Consider the following 17,772-nt stretch of genomic DNA (forward strand, 5'->3'; position numbering starts at 1 on the left):
ATGTTAATTACATCTCAATACGAAATTATATTTAAAAGGGAACCAATGTGTAACAAAAGGTTAAAGAAAATATACCAAAATATTAACAACAAACAAGTTTATTGAGAATATGTGTCTAAGAATTCTCCCACACTGGCGGCATTCAGCAACCTAGTTATCAAATGGAGATAAAATAGTTCTGCCAAAAACAGGTCATTAAGAGGAAGTTGTTTTGCACTTCACTCTGCTGTTTAATCTTTTGAGTGTGCTGAAAGGAAGTCCAGGGGCAGAGACAAATATCTCTGCCAGCAGGCCACATATGACCTATGATATTTTTGCATGGTTCAATTAAAATGATTTTTTTTTCTTTTGTAAGAGAGAGGAGATAGCTTTGAGTTAATGATATTGAAGTTGGAGTACAATTAACACTTAAACACTTGGATGGACTATTCATGAATTAACTCTTTGTTTTGCATAAAAGATTTATTCAGTGTAATGAATATTTGTATGTATTGCTTCAGTTAAAAAAGACTACAAGAGAAAAATAAAGCCTATCCTGCCACATCACTCTGGTACTTAAAATCCTTGAAAACTAATGATAAAACCAAAAAACAAAACAAAACAAAACAAAAAAAACAACAACGACAAATCCAAATACTGAATCCTGGCCTACAAGGTACCACCTGACGCAACTGCCTACTTTTCAATCCTTCCCTTGCACCCTTTTCCATACCTCTATAGGCATGACTGCCATCTTCCTTTCATCACCAGACTCCATGTCCTCCTTGGTCTTTACTTTTGATTTCTCTTCCCTAAGAGTTCCTTCATCAGTCATATGCCTAGCTCCAAAGATGACCAATTCAGGTCATAATTCCAACTGTTACCCCCTTAACTGATTTTTCTCAGACTTCACTCTCTATTAAATCATTCCACTTTAATTTTTTCCATAGTTTTTTTCATTGAGTGGTTGTTTTATTTGGTGATCATGGTGGTACACAGCCAAGGAAATGGAGGCAATTCTTATTCTTCAGGTGCAGGTTGACCTCTCATAATAAACCCAAAGTTGGTCACTTCTAACAATTGAAATGCCTTGGAAACATCTGGTTTCTTCAGTGCTGAAGCTGCTGCCATCCATACCACTGTCATAGTCTCTAAGGTGAGGAAAAGTGGCAAAAAAGAAAAAAAATGGTTAAGAATTTGAGCCAGTCTATTCCTAGGTAGAAGCAAAATGGCTGTGATAGTTTCTCAAACTTCCCTTGCTTTTGATCATCTTGACAATTTTGAGGAATGTGGATTTTTTAAAAAAGATTTTATTTATTCATGAGAGACAGAGACAGAGACAGAGACAGGCAGAGAGAGAGAGAGAGAGAGAGAGAGAGAGAGGCAGAGACAAAGACAGAGGGAGAAACAGGCTCCATGCAGGAAGCCTGACATGGGACTCCATTCGGGGACTCCAGGATCACGCCCTGGGCAGAAGGGGGCGCTAAATCGCTGAGCCACCTGGGCTGCCCGGAAGGTGGATATTTTGTAGATATTTTGTAAAAATTTCCCCAGCTGGAATTTCTCTGAAGTATTTCTGTTAGACTGGGGTTATAAATGGTGGGGAGGAAGACTCCAGAGGTAAAGTGTCATTCTCATCACATCAAAGATACATACTATCCAGATGGCTTATCACAGATGATGTTAACCTTGGCTGAGGTAGCATTAGTTTTCTCCATCGTACATTTATTGTTGTTTCTGTTGTCCGTACTCCATGAAGCCCAGACTTAGACTGAGAACTGTGGTCCACCATCTTGAAGGCATAGTATCTACATAAATTATTTGGAATTCTTCATGGGAGATTTGTCTCTTCTCCCACATTTATCACCTTTATTTATTTATTCAGTCATTTATATCAATAGACTTGTGGTTATAGTTTTATGTCTCTTTAATAATAGTACTTTGTCAAACTGACCTAGTTTTGGCCATTGAGAGTTCTTTCAGTTGTCTTCTGTGTCCCTCTGACAGACTCCCGAATATCTGATTCTTTGAACGTTTCCTGAATTTGTTCAATGCAAGATGCTGCTGGCTCATCTTGTATATTACCTGTCCTGATCCTTGAATCAACCTCTTTTGTGAGTAATTGTTATTGGAGAAGAATATTACAAACCAAAATCTGGGTGCAGGGCATGCTCATTGCTACTGGGGTATCATTGTTTCTAGGTTTTCGCAGCTGAGAGAGTAAAGAAAAGTATGGAAGTGGGGTACCTGGGTGGCTCAGTGGTTGAGTATCTGCCTTTGGCTCAGGTTGTGATCCTGGGATCCTGGGATCAAGTTCCGCATCAGGCTTCCCACGGGGAGCCTGCCTCTCCCTCTACTTATGTCTCTGCCTCTTTCTCTGTGTCTCTCATGAATTAATAAAATCTTTTAAAAAAGAAATGTATGGAAGTATAACAATCTGTATTTGCATAGAGTTTTTAATCTTTCTACTGTATCTCTATATAATCTGTATATTATATGCATCTATCATGTTTATCATGTAAACATGAGTTCAAAGTGATGTTTCCCATTCTAATCAGTTACCACATGATCATTCTAGCCTTTTCCCATTGCTTGTCTGTAACCTCCTATCCCAATAACAAGGCTCCTGGCTCTCACCATTTGCTATCAATTAACTTACATTGCTCAGCTCTAGTTTACATGTTATAGTGGTCTCAGAATTGTTAACCTATATTTCCATGGGAAATAGCTTTGTCAACTAGATACAGTGTTTATATGTACAGTTCCCTTTGCTTTTACAGTCTCCACTCATTTCCAAAATTACTCTCTCTTCTTTTAGTGAAGTTGTTGCATGCATTTGTAATATAGTTAGGGGCTTTTATCATGGTCTTCCTTCCATCCCGGGCTTTCCTGACCTCTTAAATCATTTACTTTAAATTTACGGACATCAAGTTTACTCTTTCTGCTGCCAAGTTCTATGGCTTTTGACAAATGCATAGTGTCGTGTATCTTTGGATACAGCTCTTTGAACTTGATCATATTAACACAAATGAGATGAGAATATATTGTTTGTGAAAGAGATTTTTTAAAACCGATGCTTTCAGGGAACCCATGACTTTAAAACATTTTTGGTGGAATTTAGTTTCTTATTATTTCAAATCCTTTATTATCTCTCACCAGATATTTTTCTCCGAAAGGGAAGGTGAATTATTTAATTCTTAATCTTTTAATAAAATGGTACCTTCTGAGACTAAACATTTTATCTCTTTAATCTCCTCAGTGTTTGGTCTTTGCATTTTAATATCCCTATGTGCAACATCATATCTTATCACGCCAGGTTTTGTTTGCTTTGTCCTTGTTTTTATTTTCCTTTCATGCAGCAATAGAAGTACATACTAGGAGGTTCAGAAAGGAACCATAAGATAGCCTATTATCAGCAGCTATTGAATGGATTTAAAGTATTTTACAAAACCAATCGAGCTCTGGTTAATTTCCTCTTCCTTCCTGCCTTCTGCCTTCCTGTATTAGTGCCAGCCTGCCTAGCACAGCAAAGCATCTTTGACTAAGTTATGTATGAGAAAAATTAAAAGTCAATTTGCACTCAGCCAAACATAATAATGACAAATATGCTGATACAGTGGTTTCTAACATGTGGCCCCAGGAGGTACACCTACTGGCTCAGTTGATAGAGCATGCCGCTGTTGATCTTGGGGTTGAGTTTGAGCCCCATGTGGGGTGCAGAGTTTACATACATACATACGTACATAAAGATTAAAAAATAAATAAAGTGTGGCTCCAGGGAACTTACTGAAAATACAAACTCTCATGCCTCACCCTTTACTTCTTTTTTTTTTTTTTAAGATTTTATATATTCATGAAAGACACAGAGAGAGAGGCAGAGACATAGGCAGAGGGAGAAGCAGGCTCCCTGTGGGGACCCTGATGTGAGACTTGATCCCCAAACCCTGGGATCATGACACTCAACCACTGAGCCACCCAGGCATCCTATTGCCCTTTACTTCGTAAACCAGAAACTCTGGGAGTAGAGCCCAGTAATCTCTGTTTTAACAACTCCTCCAGATTATACTTAATTTTTAGAATCCCTGGAATAGTGGAAATTATTACACAGCAATGCTTCTTCCTTTCAGTAGGACACTGTATTTCAGTATGAAAATCCTTTTATCTTTTTCCTCACCTGTAATGCAATTGTCAGTGAAACACTCAAATACCTACCTCGTGATTACATTGTCATTTATTTAGAAGTAGATGAAAAAAGGCCTCTACAAAATAGGGTAGATAGGGACTCATTTTATGCCTCTGGAATGAGGGAACAGTAGGAGGAGGAAGGTATACATGCGGTCCCAATACGTGAGAGACTAGGTACCAAAGATCACTATCTTCTTTTTACATTGGTTATTATGCTTTAAAAGCAAATCTATATGGTCAAATGTGATTTTAATCTTCTTAACATAAAAAAGACTTGAGCGTTGTGAGGTAGCCCTCTTACACCATGTGTAGAGATAAGCTGTAAAAGCCAATCTGTAGAAAAAGGAAATTGAAAGGTCAAATAGAAGCAACAATGAAAAACCATGAGTCCAAAAGAAAGGAGAAAGATGAACACACAGGATGAATAGTTTCCAAATGGCTTTTCAATTCATGTTTCTACTACCTCATGAGGCTTGACTGCATTTCTGCCCTTGGGGTCTGGGAAAAGAAGTACTTTAAGATTGATTGGTTTGAGAGACAGCGTGTGTGTGTGTGTGTGTGTGTGTGTGTGTGTGTGTGCATGCGCGCTAGTGCGAGCAAGTGGGGGAAGGGGCAGAAGGGGAGGGAGAGGAGGAGAGAATGTCAAACAGACTGCCAAAGATCCCAGGACCCTGAGATCATGACCTGAGCCCAAACCAAGAGTCAGATGCTTAACTGACTTAACTGAGCCACCTCTGTGTCCCAAGAAGTACTTAATAGTAAAATCCTGCATTTGCTTATGTTAGCATGAGTTTCTGTTGCATACCAACTGACCACCCCTCGGCATTTAATTATTTTTCTACCTAAGTTTCTGTTCCACACCTTCTCAAACTCCTATGGCTTTTGCTTATTTTGAGTATGCTATAACAACAGCTAGAAAACTCCTTTGAGTAAATGAGACTAACATTACAATAAAATTTTTAAAGTATTTTCTTATAATCAGGACATTATGTATCATTGCTAATAAAGAAGAAATACATCTTCTCCCCTTGGTTGTTTTATGTGAAATACACCTCAGTAGAGTTTTGTGTCAATGACATGAGATGAAGAAGTAAGTACAGTCATAGTTATCCTTACGTTGTTATAACTTCACTTAAGAAATTGAATTGTAAAGGGGTGCCTGGGTGGCTCAGTCAGTTAAGTATCTGACTTCAGCTCAGGTCATAATCTCAGGGTCCTGGAATTGAGCCCTGAGTAGGGCTCTGAGCTCAGCAGGGAGTCTGCTGGAGATTCTCTCTTCCTCTCCCTATCCCTCTTGCTTATGTTCTCTCTCTCAAATAGATAAATAAAATCTTAAAGAAATTGAATTGTAAAATTAAACAAAACAATGTTCAAATTATTTAATACAGAGTAAGAAGTAAATTGTAGTGAAAGAGCAGGGGCCAATTCTGTGTTCCTTTGTTTCTGTGACTCCAGGGGGCTGAAGTGGGATCTGAGTTTCATCTAAGTAATAGTTTCATAAACACAATCCCCCCATCAGTACTAAGTAAACAGCAATAGTTAAGAAATTAACCTCACAGGGTAAGCAAAGTTAGATAAATTTCCACGTCACAGTTCAGTTACTACAAAGACCTAAGGACTCTGTTAACTCATATTTCACTAGTGTGTAGTCCCTCTTCTCTGGCAAATTTATACACGTAGGCTCAAGACTCAGTGAATGGATCATGGACTGGACTTCAACTCTGGTTTTACTCCCTTGACTGGGCACCATATACAGGGCACAAACTGTATAGCCCTGCCTGGCAACCATGTGCATCCTGCACAGAAGTTTGCCCATGACATGCAGTAGATAACATGTATACAAATAGAATCAAAAGAACACCCGAATTTAACTAAGTTACCAGCTATGCCTTCACAATTTATGGTAATTTTTCATTTCCTCTGTCCTTTAAGCCCAAAAGTGTGTCTTGGTGAAATAGTCCACTGTACCTTGATTTGAATACCCTCTGGTACCTGATAGCTGTGCTATCTCTGTTATCTGGCAGCTTTTAAGTCTTGGATAAGTTCCTCAATTAAAGCTTCCTCATTTATACAGTGGGATGCTATTTATGCGGTCTTCTGTGAAAATTAAAGAAAAGGATGTTTGCAGTGCATCTAAAAGAGTATTTGGCATTGTTGGGGGCACCTGAGTGATGTAGTACGTTAAGCATTCAACTCTTGGTTTTGGCTCAGGTAGTGAGATCTCAGGGTTGTGAGATCAAGCCCCGCATTGCTCCCCATGCTCAGCATGGAGTCTGCTTGAGATTCTCTACCTCTCCCCTGCCCTTCCCACTTGTGCTGTCTCTGTCTCAAATAAAATCTTAAAAAAGAGTATTTGGCATGGTGGAGTATTGATACATGCTATTTTCTTTCACTGTGTTTCTCTTTTAGCCTATTTTCACTTAATTTGGATAGCTATTTTCCTCTGAAGGTAAAGAGCCTAAAACTCTGTTAAATGTTGTTTTCTCTGTCAGGTAATATGATCATCATCGTAAGAGTTTACATTTATTAAGTCCTTGTTGTATCTAGGAACTATTCCAAACCCTTCTGTGTATTATTTCACTTAATGCTTATAATAGCTTTATGAGGTAACGTCTGATATGATCACCAGCTTACATTCAGTGAAGTAAATCTAAAGGAGGATAATACACTTAACCGGAATTGTACCAAAACTACTGGCTGAGTTGAAATCAGAATTCAGGCACTCCCCCTTGGGAAACCTCATTTTTAACTACTCAAATTATACTATCTCACAGGGCATTTCTGGTTGATCACAAGTGAATATTTATCCTTGCTAACATGTACATCTGTCATCTTAAATTTCTCTGCTTTGTAATCAAACAGAACATAACACTATATATAAAGAAGGCAGTCTCTGAATTGATTGTGGTCTCATAGGAGAGGTGCATACTGTTGTGGATGAGAGGGTACGTTCTGGCTTCTGAGTGCCTGAGTCTGAATCTTCTTGCTGTGTCACTCTGGGCAAGTTATTTAACCTCTGTCACCTCCTATGCCTCAATTTCTTCACGTATTAAATGGGAGTAAAAAAAAAAACCCTAATTTTTTGTACAAGGATTAAATATGGTAATACATGTTAAAACACTTTGCTGAGTTCTTCATGGATGCAGGCACAATTCAGAGTTTATATAGTCATCTGCATATTTCTACTTATGACCCGGTCACCAGATTTCAGATTTCAGTGTGTACCCTAAAGTACATCATATCTTAGGAATTCTTGTTATAAGAGAAGTGAATACAACACAACCAATAGTTGGGGTGATTACACTGTTTCATTTTTATTTTTTATTTTTATTTGCAGAAAAAAATAACACCTCTGAGTATTTTTCAAACAGATAATGCAGTCTTTTCATATGTGTAAAAAAATGATTTATAAAACCTTAGAAGAAGCTGGCTGGCTCAGTTGGTAGAGCATACACTTGATCTCAGGGTTGTGAGGTTGAGCCCCATGTTGGGTGTCAAGATCACTTAAAAATAAAACCCTTAAAAAAACCACTTCAAACTAAACACACTATTTCAGAAAAAAAGTTGATTGATAGATAATTTTTTTTAAATGTAAGCTCTATACCCAACGTGGGATCTTGAACTCGAGCCTCTGATGTCAAGAGTCACATGCTCTACCAGCTGAGCCAGCCAGGTGTCCCACAAAACTCAGTGGTTTAAAACAACAAATATTTATCTTCTCATAGTTTCTATGGGCCAGTAATCTGGTCCTGGCTTGCCTGGGTACCTCTTAAGATCTCTAACATAGCTCCAAAGAGGGAAGAATTGCTTTCAAGATCACTCACTTGACATTTGGCAGACCTCAGAAGAGTGACTGTGAAGCTCCCTTGCATGGCATTCAGCAGGCCTAAGTTCCTCTTAGTCCACTGGCTAGAGATTTCAGGTCCTTGCTACTTGGGCTGCTTATATGGTAGAATATGGTAGAATTCTGGTAGCTGGTTTCCCCAGAGCAATGGTTCCAAGAGAGACAGAGTGAGAGAAAAGATGGAAGCCAGAGCCATGTTGTTGACCTTGAGAAGTGACTTTCTGTGAAGTTTACCACTTGAGCTATGTTTTATTTGTTAGCAGCAAGTTGCTGGTTCCATCCCACATTCAAGGAGAAAGGATTATTCAAGCACATTAATCTCAGAAGGCAGGGGTCTTTGGGGCCATTTTGGAGATGGTCTTCCATAACTGAGGTGGAGTAAAGCAAAAGATACCTATTGATTCATTTTGTCAAATCCAAATTATTAGTTAAGGGTCAGTTTTTTTAAGTTTTTTTATTGGAGTTCAATTTGCCAACATATAGCATAACACCCAGTGCTCATCCCGCCAAGTGCCCCCCTCAGTGCCCATCACCCAGTCACCCCAACCCCCACCCACTTCCCCTTCGACTACCCCTTGTTCATTTCCCAGAGTTAGGAGTCTCTCATGTTTTGTCATAAGGGTCAGTTTTTAAAATGTTATTGATCAGACATCTCTTGATGCTAGCATTTCCTCCTCCATGATAAAGTATAACTTTCATTACTATGCCTCCTTTAAATTCATTTTCCTTTTGATATTTAGCTGAACTTCCCCCCGGATACCTATATTTTCCTTCCTTTTTACTAGCTTTCCACCAAAAATGTTCAGGAAAAAGACTGTACTAAATCAAGTGTGTAATTATTTTGATTGCCCCACATATGATGCATACGTTTGAGATTTTTCTGCAAAGTGGATTTAATTAAAAGATCACAAAATCAGCATTAAGACGAGGGTCAAGTTTTTAACATTACTAGGAAACTCTAGATGAAAACAAGAGAAACACACCCAGAAATGACTATGGATATCCACTGAATATCCTACATGATATTTGAAGGTCTTCTAGGATGCTATTTTTCAACTGCTTATATGCACTGAAAAAATGGTCAGAATGTGCCAGAAACATTTATCTTTGCTTTCATTTTTGGACACTAGCAGTAGTAAAGTTAGAAGCTGGCAGATTTCGAACATTAATATACACTTCTGTGTGTTTAAGGAGTTATTTATGATTTTTGCTCACCTTTCCACATGCCTCTGTGGGAAATAATTGCTATTCTATTATGAAAATGGAAAAGTTTAATGGCCTTATAATATGCTACATTTTGTACATCTCTATTTCAGTCTTCAAATAGAGCTCTGATCATCAGTGGCATTTGGGAATGTCAAGAACATTCTGTGGTCTGTTTTATATATGTGTGTGTGTGTGTATGTGTGTGTGTGTGTGTGTGTGTGTGTGTGTGTGTATACATACATTTAACTAATCTGACTTCATGCCTAACTCCAGTTCCAAAGACGAAGTTTAGAATAAACCCAGGGTTTTACCTCATTCTTATCATGTGTACCAACCCAATTGAAATCTTTGCCCACTGACCTTCTGCTCACTGATACTACAATGGCACAAAAACAGTATGGAGGCTTGGGTTTATTCTATTTATTTATATATTTATTTTTAAAGATTTTATTTATTTATTTATTCATGAGAGACACAGAGAGAGAGGCAGAGACATAGGCAGAGGGAAAAGCAGACTTCCCATGGGGAGCCTGATGAGGGACTTGATCCTAGGACCCCAACATCACAACCTGAGCCAAAAGCAGGTATTCAATCACTGAGCCACACAGGTGCCCCTTGGGTTTATTTTAAAAGAAATACAGGCCCATTTTATTTTAATGTATCACATAGGCAACAAAGCAAACAGTGTAGTCCCATTTCTCAGTCTGCTCTTTTTCCAGAAATTCTTGCTGTAGCATATCTTTGTGTTTTCAAGATAGATCTATGCATCTACAAGCAACTATACGTATCCATCTGTCCAACTCAGTGCATCTTACAAGTTCCTGTGTATGTGCCCAACTGATATCATGGCATGCATTGTTGTGTTATTTTTGCTTAGCAATATATCTTCAGTAACTTTTCATAGTATAGATATAATTTTATAATCCAGTTTAATAGCTGTACAATATTTTCTAGTATCATTGGACCATGATTAAGTTAACCAGTCTGATACTGATAAACTTTTACATTGTTGCCAACTTTTCCCTATTAACACAATGCCATGGGTAGTTCTATCTTTACCTGCTTATGATATTTTGTATGACAGATTCCATTGGGTCAAATAATACATGACTTATAAATTTTTAGAGATTGCCAAACTGTCCTCTAAATGTTGCTGTGACTTATAAAGGTGTGAGTTAGTTCTCTAGAACTTTCACAATTATATATATTACTCACTGATCTATATAAATGAAAAACAAACATTTCTGATCATGGAACAGTAACGTATCTGACTAATACTGTGAAGAGGTAGTTCTTGCTTACCTTGCTTGGCTTCATTCTGAATTTGAATTGTGGCCCAAGTTAAGGTAATCTCATGTCAGTTCTGATCTGACCCAGATTTGCAGCTGGCAAATTTTGTTCTTTCAATTAAGAAATTTCATCTCACTAGCAGTTGTGATTTTTAAATTAAACCCTTAAATTGTATACTTAGTGATAAGGATACCTTTCTTCATAAGATTTATTTTTTTTAATTTATTTTTTATTGGTGTTCAATTTACTAACATACAGAATAACACCCAGTGCCCGTCACCCATTCACTCCCACCCCCCGCCCTCCTCCCCTTCTACCACCCCTAGTTCGTTTCCCAGAGTTAGCAGTCTTTACGTTCTGTCTCCCTTTCTGATATTTCCCACCCATTTCTTCTCCCTTCCCTTATATTCCCTTTCACTATTATTTATATGCCCCAAATGAATGAGAACATATAATGTTTGTCCTTCTCCGACTGACTTACTTCACTCAGCATAATACCCTCCAGTTCCATCCACGTTGAAGCAAATGGTGGTTTAATGCTCTATTATAGAAACCAGATTTAGCCTTAGAAAACATTAACAACAGAAGATTCGACCAACAGGAGACACAGGCAAGATGATAGAGTAGGTGACCCCAGACCTCATGCCCGATAGAAACAACTGTTTAACAACTACCCATGGATGAAAATAGTGCAGGGAGAGCCCCAAAGTACAATGAAGTAGCTCCACCAACAAAGCAGATTACAAAAACCAAGAAGGACAGCATAGAAAAGCTTAGGAAGCATTTTGCCTGTGTCACCCCATCTCCCAGGCCAACATAGCTTAGTGGCAAAGGGAATCCCCTTGTCTGTGGCTTCCCGCTAAAGGGTAGAACAGCAGCCTTCACCATTAAGGACCCCAACAGTTCAAGTCACCACCACAAAAACTCATGATCTTTCAGCACTGATGAGCCTCAGAGTCTTGGCCAGTGCTGGTGTTGATGGACCTGCACAGAGTCTGTGTCTCTATACCATCCCCAGAGCCACTGCTGCATCCTTCTGGAACAGGGGCTGCCACTCTGCCCCCCACCCTTTTTACCCTCTCCAGCCATAATGTCACTGTGGGCAAGACTGTGCTCTGGTATCACCATTGTGTATGGACCTATAACCCTGCCTTGGTATTGTGTGTGGGCTTATAATTCAATCCTGCAGTCAACCATACTTCTACCCCACTAAACTGGCATCCCCATGTGTCCGTTTACCCAGCATTGAACCCTGTGTCACCATGTACCCAAATTGGGTGGCAACTTTCTGCTCATCTGCAGGTGAAAGTCTTAGAAAGGCAGGCAATAAAAGAGGACCTGTTCCTTCAAATGTGATGATACCAATTCAAGACTACAGGGAATATGACAAATCAAGGCAACATCAAAGGAATACAAAAGAATACAATGAACTTCCAGTAACTAATGCAAAGAAATAAACATCTATGAGTTGCCTGACAAATACAAAATCATGATTTTAAAGAAATGCCATAAACTCTAACAGAACAAGAATAAAAATATCAACAGAAACATATGAAAAAAAACAAATTCAACAATGAGATAGAAAACATACCAAAACAAAACAAAACCAATCCTGAGGGTGAAAAATAAAATGGAGAAAATACAAAACTTCAACAGTAGATTTGATCAATCAGAAAAAAAGAAGCATTGAATTTGAAAACAATTCATTTGAGCCCAGGGAGGATAGTGGAAAAGACTCCTGGCAGACACTTAACAGCAAAGTCCATGAGCCAAACAAGTACCATGGAGGCAACATCAGGACTTTGCATGGGCAGGACAGCATGGGCTTGGACCTCCCCTGGCTTCTGAAAGGCTAGCCATTAGCCATAACTGTAGCACCACAGGCACCAACAGATCTTTCTCCTCCCCTTCACCCTGAATTGGGAGATGCCTGGTCACCCAGATGGTTAGAGGGGGCTGAGTTTTGGGAACCACCTTCTATTAAGAATCACCAATAACATATGCAGGCATGCTGTGCTCTCATTGCAAGGGATCATACTAAGGACTTGAATGGATGATTGTATCACTGAAGATTAGATGAACTCTACTGCCCTCTCCCCATAAACTCTGTATAAACAAAGTGCTGGACTTTACCTGGAAGCCGCAAAAATTAATGGTTCAGATAGATTCATGATAAAGTGATTTAAACTCTTTCCATAGAAGAAAAATTAAGACCAATTATTTAAAAATGAACATGAAGTCTCACCTTCCAATGTGCTTTCTCATTAGCTCCTTCCATACTAAGGTGTTAAAGCTGTGATTGACATTATTCTCATAATGAATCCTCTTAGGACACTGTATAAAGGCCTGTACAAAGGGAGAAGATGACATTTTCAAATTTAAGAACTTTATTATCAGTATAACCTTTCCTGGTTGAATGTTCTTTTCTTGTTCTGTGAGGTCAAAAGACAAATCATCACAGATATTCAGATTCTAGGATTTTAAAATGCAGCGTTACTTACGGAAAGTCTTGCATAAAGTTGTGAACGTATTGTGTATAATCCTCAAATTCAAATGTATGGCTTTGATTTATCTTCTTTTTTTATTTATCTTCTAAGGAAAAGCAAATAACACAAATTAATAATTCACATAGTTATAACCACAAAAAGATGAGTACAGGCATTGGTTTTACATATCATTTTTTTTCTTTTTTTACCATTTTCCTATATTCTCTATACTATACTACCCAACCCTGAAAATCGTTGACCTGCTTTTTAGGTACACAAGATTTTATTTATTTATTCATGAGTGACACAGAGAGACAGAGAGAGAGAGAGACAGACAGACAGACAGACAGAGGGAGCAGTAGGCTCCTTGCAGGGAACCCGACGTGGGACTCGATCCCGGGTCTGCAGGATCATGCCCTGACCCGAAGGCAGGCGCTAAACCGCTGAGCCACCCAGGCGTCCCTAGGTACACAATTTAAAACATTTTAATTTTATTTTTCATTGATCAAATCACATACATGCAAACACATAATCCAACTGAATGGAATAACAAATTCCTGGTGTAGTGTTACTAAAGTGTAGAAATGCACATTGAACGGTTATTAGATTGTTCCCTGTATTGGATATTACACAATCTGAAATACTGAATAAAGTGTTATTATATTAATCAATTATTAATTGTGATTAAAATTATCAAGTGGTATTTTTCAGTATTAAAAACTGTTGTGTAAAACACACAAAGAAGCATCACACTATATAAGTCTGATCAAATAATTTAGCTAGTGGAAACAGGTATTAAATTATATGTCATGCTTTACATTAAATTTGAGATTAAAAATAATGCATTTTGAAGGCAGCAAAGATAATTTGTTAATTTGAAATTTTCTTAGGAGTTGGAATAGTATGAGGCTTATTATTTCTGTTTTATCTTCATATACAATTGAATTCATTGACAATTATAAAACAAAGAATTTGGTTGAAAAATTGATCAACATGATGTGTGCTTTTCAGAACTCAGAGTCTATATGATTTCATTATTATAATCATCATTACCATTTTTTTAAGTACTCTCTAACCCTAACATGGGGCTCGAACTCAACTCCAAGATTAAGAATTGCATGCTTCACTGGCTGAGCCAGCCAGATACCCTGATCATCATTACTATTTAACTCTTATAGATGCAATGACATGGAACATTATCATTTACTTTTCTTATTGGAAACAATTTTTTGTTTTAATTATTTATTCATGTACACCTCAAACTAATGTAACACTGTATGTTAACTACACTGGAATAAAATATTAGTTTCATGACTCAGCAGTTTAGTGTGCCTTCGGCCTGGGGTGTGGTCCTGGGGGCCCAGGATCAAGTCCCATATCGGGCTCCCAGCATAGAGCTTGCTCCTCCCTCTGCCTATGTCTCTGCCTCTCTCTCTCTCTCTGTGTCTCTCATGAATAAATAAATAATATCTTTAAAAAAAACAAAACAACAAAATAAAAATATTAGTTTCAGGTGTACAATATAGTGATTCAACAGTTCCATATATTACTCAGTGCTCATTAAGCTTAGTGTTATGCTTAATTCCCTTCACCTATTACACACATCCCCCTCATCTCCCTCTAGTAAGCCTCTGTTCTCTATGGTTAAAAGTCTATTTCTTGGTTTGTCTTGTTTTATTCTTTGCTCATTTTTTTCCTTTTGTTACGTAAGTTCCACATATGAGTGAAATCATGGTATTTGTCTTTCTCTAGCTGAGTTTTGTTTAGTATCATACTATCTAGAGCCACTCAAGTCATTGCAAATGGCAAGATTTAATTCTTTTTAATGGCTGCATAATATTCCATTGTGTGTATATATGTGTGTGTGAGACATACACCACTTCTTTATCCATTCATCTATTGATGAACACTTGGGCTGCTTCCATATGTTGACTAGTGAATACTGCTGCAATAAACAATAGGTGTATATGTGTATCTTTAGTGTTTTTGTATTCTTTGGATAAATACGAGGTACTGAAATGCCTGGATCATATGGTAGTTTTCTTTTTAACTTTTTGAGGAACCTCCATATGCTTTCACAGTGGCTGAACCAGTTTGCCTTCCCACCAATAATAGTTCACAAAGATTCCTTTTTCTCCACATCCTTGCCAGGTGTGATGTGATATCTCATTGTGGTTTTGATTTACATTTCCTTAATGATGAATGATGTTGAACATTTTATTCATGTATCTGTTGGCTATCTGGATGTCCTCTTTTGAAAAATGTCTGTTCATGTCTTCAGCCCATTTTTTTAATTGGGTTATGTATTTGTATGTGTTGAAATGTATTAGTTCTTTATATATTTTGGATATTAACCTTTTATCAGATGTATCATTTGTAAATATCTTCTCCTATTCATTTGATTGTATCGTGGTTTTCTTTGTTGTTTCCTTTACTGTGCAGAACCTTTTTATTTTAATGTAGTCTCAATAGTTTATTTTTGTTTTTGTTTCCCTTGTTTCAGAAGATATACCTAGAAAAATGTTGCTATAATGGATGTCAGAGAAATTACTGCCTGTGCTCTCTTCTAGGATTTTTATGGTTTTAGTCTTACATTTAGGCCCTTAATCCATTGTAACTTTGTTTTTGTGTACAGTGTAAGTGGTCCAGTTTCTTTCTTTTACATGATGCTGTCCAGGTTTCCCAATACCATTTGTTGAAGAGACTTTTTTTCCTTTCATATTCTTGCCTCTTTTGATGAAGCTTAATTGACTATATAATCATGAATTTATTTCTGGGCTATCCTGTTCCATTGATCTCTGTGTCTGTCTTATGGCAAATAACATACTATGTTGATGATTATAGCTTTGTAATATAACTTGAAGTCTGGAATTGTAATACCTACAGTTTTGTTCTTCTTTATCAGGACTCCCTTGGCTTTTCAGGGTCTTTGTGGTTTCATACAAATTTTAGGATTTTTTTGTTCTAGTTTTGTGGAAAATACTAATGATATTTTGATAGGGATTGCATTAAATCTGTAGATTGCTTGGGTAGTATAACATTTTAAAAATATTTGATGTTGCAGTGCATGAACATGAAATATGTTTCCATTCCTTTGTGTCCTCTTCAGTTACTTTCATGAGTGTTTTATAGTTTTCAGAGTACAGGTCTTTCACCTCTTTGGTTAGATTTATTCCTAGATATCTTATTATCTTTGGCGCAATTGAAATGGGATGCTTTTCTTCACTTTCTACTGCTACATTATTACTGTATAGAAATGCAATGAATTTCTGTACATTGATTTTCTATCTTGTAACTTTATTGAATTCACTCATCAGTTTTGGTAGTTTTTCAGTGGACTTTTTAGGGTTCTTTATATGCAGATAATAAAAGTTTCACTTCTTCCTTACCAGTTTGGACGCCTTCTATTTCCTTTTGTTGTCTGATTGCTATGGCTAGGACTTTCAGTACTGTGATAAGTAAAAGTGGTGAAAGTGGACCTACCATATATTTTTTTAAGATTTTATTTATTTATTCATGAGAGACACACAGAGAGAGGCAGAGACACAGACAGAGGGAGAAGCAGGCTCCATGCTGGGGGTCCAATGTGGGACTTGATCTCGGGAGTCTGGAATCATGCCCTGAGCTGAAGGCAGAAACTCAACCGCTGAGGTACCCAAGCATCCTATATCTGTCTTATTCTTGACCTTAGCAGAAAAGCTCTTGTTTTTCCCATTTGAGGATGATATTGGCTGTGGGTCTTTCATATATGGCCTTTATGATGTTGAGGTATTTTTCCTCTAAGCCTACTTTGTTGAGGGTTTTTATCTTTTCTCTTGTTGATGTCCCATATCCTAATGATTTATTTCTGAATATAGAACCACACTTGCATGGCTAGAATAAATGTGACTTAATCATGGTGAATGACTTTTTAAAATGTATTGTTAGATTCATTTTGTTAGTATTTTTCTGGATTTTTACATCTATGCTCATCAGAGATATTGGCCTGTACTTCTCTCTCTCTCTCTCTCTCTCTTTTTTGTGGTGTCTTTATCTAGTTTTGGTATCAGGGTAATGCTAGCCTCATTAAATTAATTTGGAAATTTTCCTTCCTCTTCCATGAAACAATTTTTAAAAAGATTTTATTTATTTATTTGAGAGAGAGAGAGAGAGAGAGAGAGAGAGAACAAGCAGGGGGAGAGGGAGAAGCAGGCTGAGCAGGGAGCCTAATGTGGGGCTCAATCCCAGGACCCCAGGATCATTACCTGAGCTGAAGGAAGATACTTGACTGATTGAACCACCCAGGAGCTCTTCATCTACTATTTCTTAGGAAGGTCCAAGAAAAATATGTATTAACTCTTCTTTAAATGTTTGGTAAAATTCACCTGTGAAATTATCTGGTCCTGGACTTTTATTTGTTGTGAGCTTTTTTTTATTACTGATTTAATTTTATACCTGGTAATTGGTCTGTTCAAATTTTCTATTTCTTCCTGCTTCAGTTTTGGTAATTCATGTGTTTCTAGGAATTTATCCATTCTAGGGTGTCTGATTCATGGTTTATAATTTTTCATAATATTCTTTTAAAATTTTTTGTATTTCTTTGGTGTTGACTGTTATTTTTCCTCTTTTATTTGTGATTTCATGAGTCCTCTCTTTTTTTTTTTTTTTTTGATGAGACTGCCTAGAGGTTTATCAATTTTCTTGATCTTTTGAAAGCTCCTGGTTTGACTGATGTGTTCTATTGTTTGTTTTTTTGTTTGTTTCTCTCTTTATTTTTAATTTAAGTAATCTCTGCACCCAACA

At 37.4% G+C, this 17,772-nt stretch overlaps 1 long non-coding RNA gene across 5 annotated transcripts in view; it reads right to left on the reverse strand.

The window, feature by feature from the left end:
• Window positions 1-892: 892 nt before the first annotated feature.
• The window catches only part of LOC111094911, a 159,007-nt gene continuing 142,127 nt past the window's right edge, over window positions 893-17,772 (reverse strand). For all 5 annotated transcript variants that reach the window (XR_005386003.1, XR_005386001.1, XR_005386002.1 and 2 more), the window contains 3 exons: window positions 13,006-13,096; window positions 12,750-12,850; window positions 893-1,130 (listed from right to left, as the gene is read on the reverse strand). This is a non-coding gene — a long non-coding RNA (uncharacterized LOC111094911). The remainder of the gene's footprint in view (window positions 1,131-12,749; window positions 12,851-13,005; window positions 13,097-17,772) is intronic.

This window comes from Canis lupus, chromosome X, assembly GCF_011100685.1.
Source record: "Canis lupus familiaris isolate Mischka breed German Shepherd chromosome X, alternate assembly UU_Cfam_GSD_1.0, whole genome shotgun sequence".
In the NCBI taxonomy this organism is placed as follows: Eukaryota; Metazoa; Chordata; class Mammalia; order Carnivora; family Canidae; genus Canis; species Canis lupus.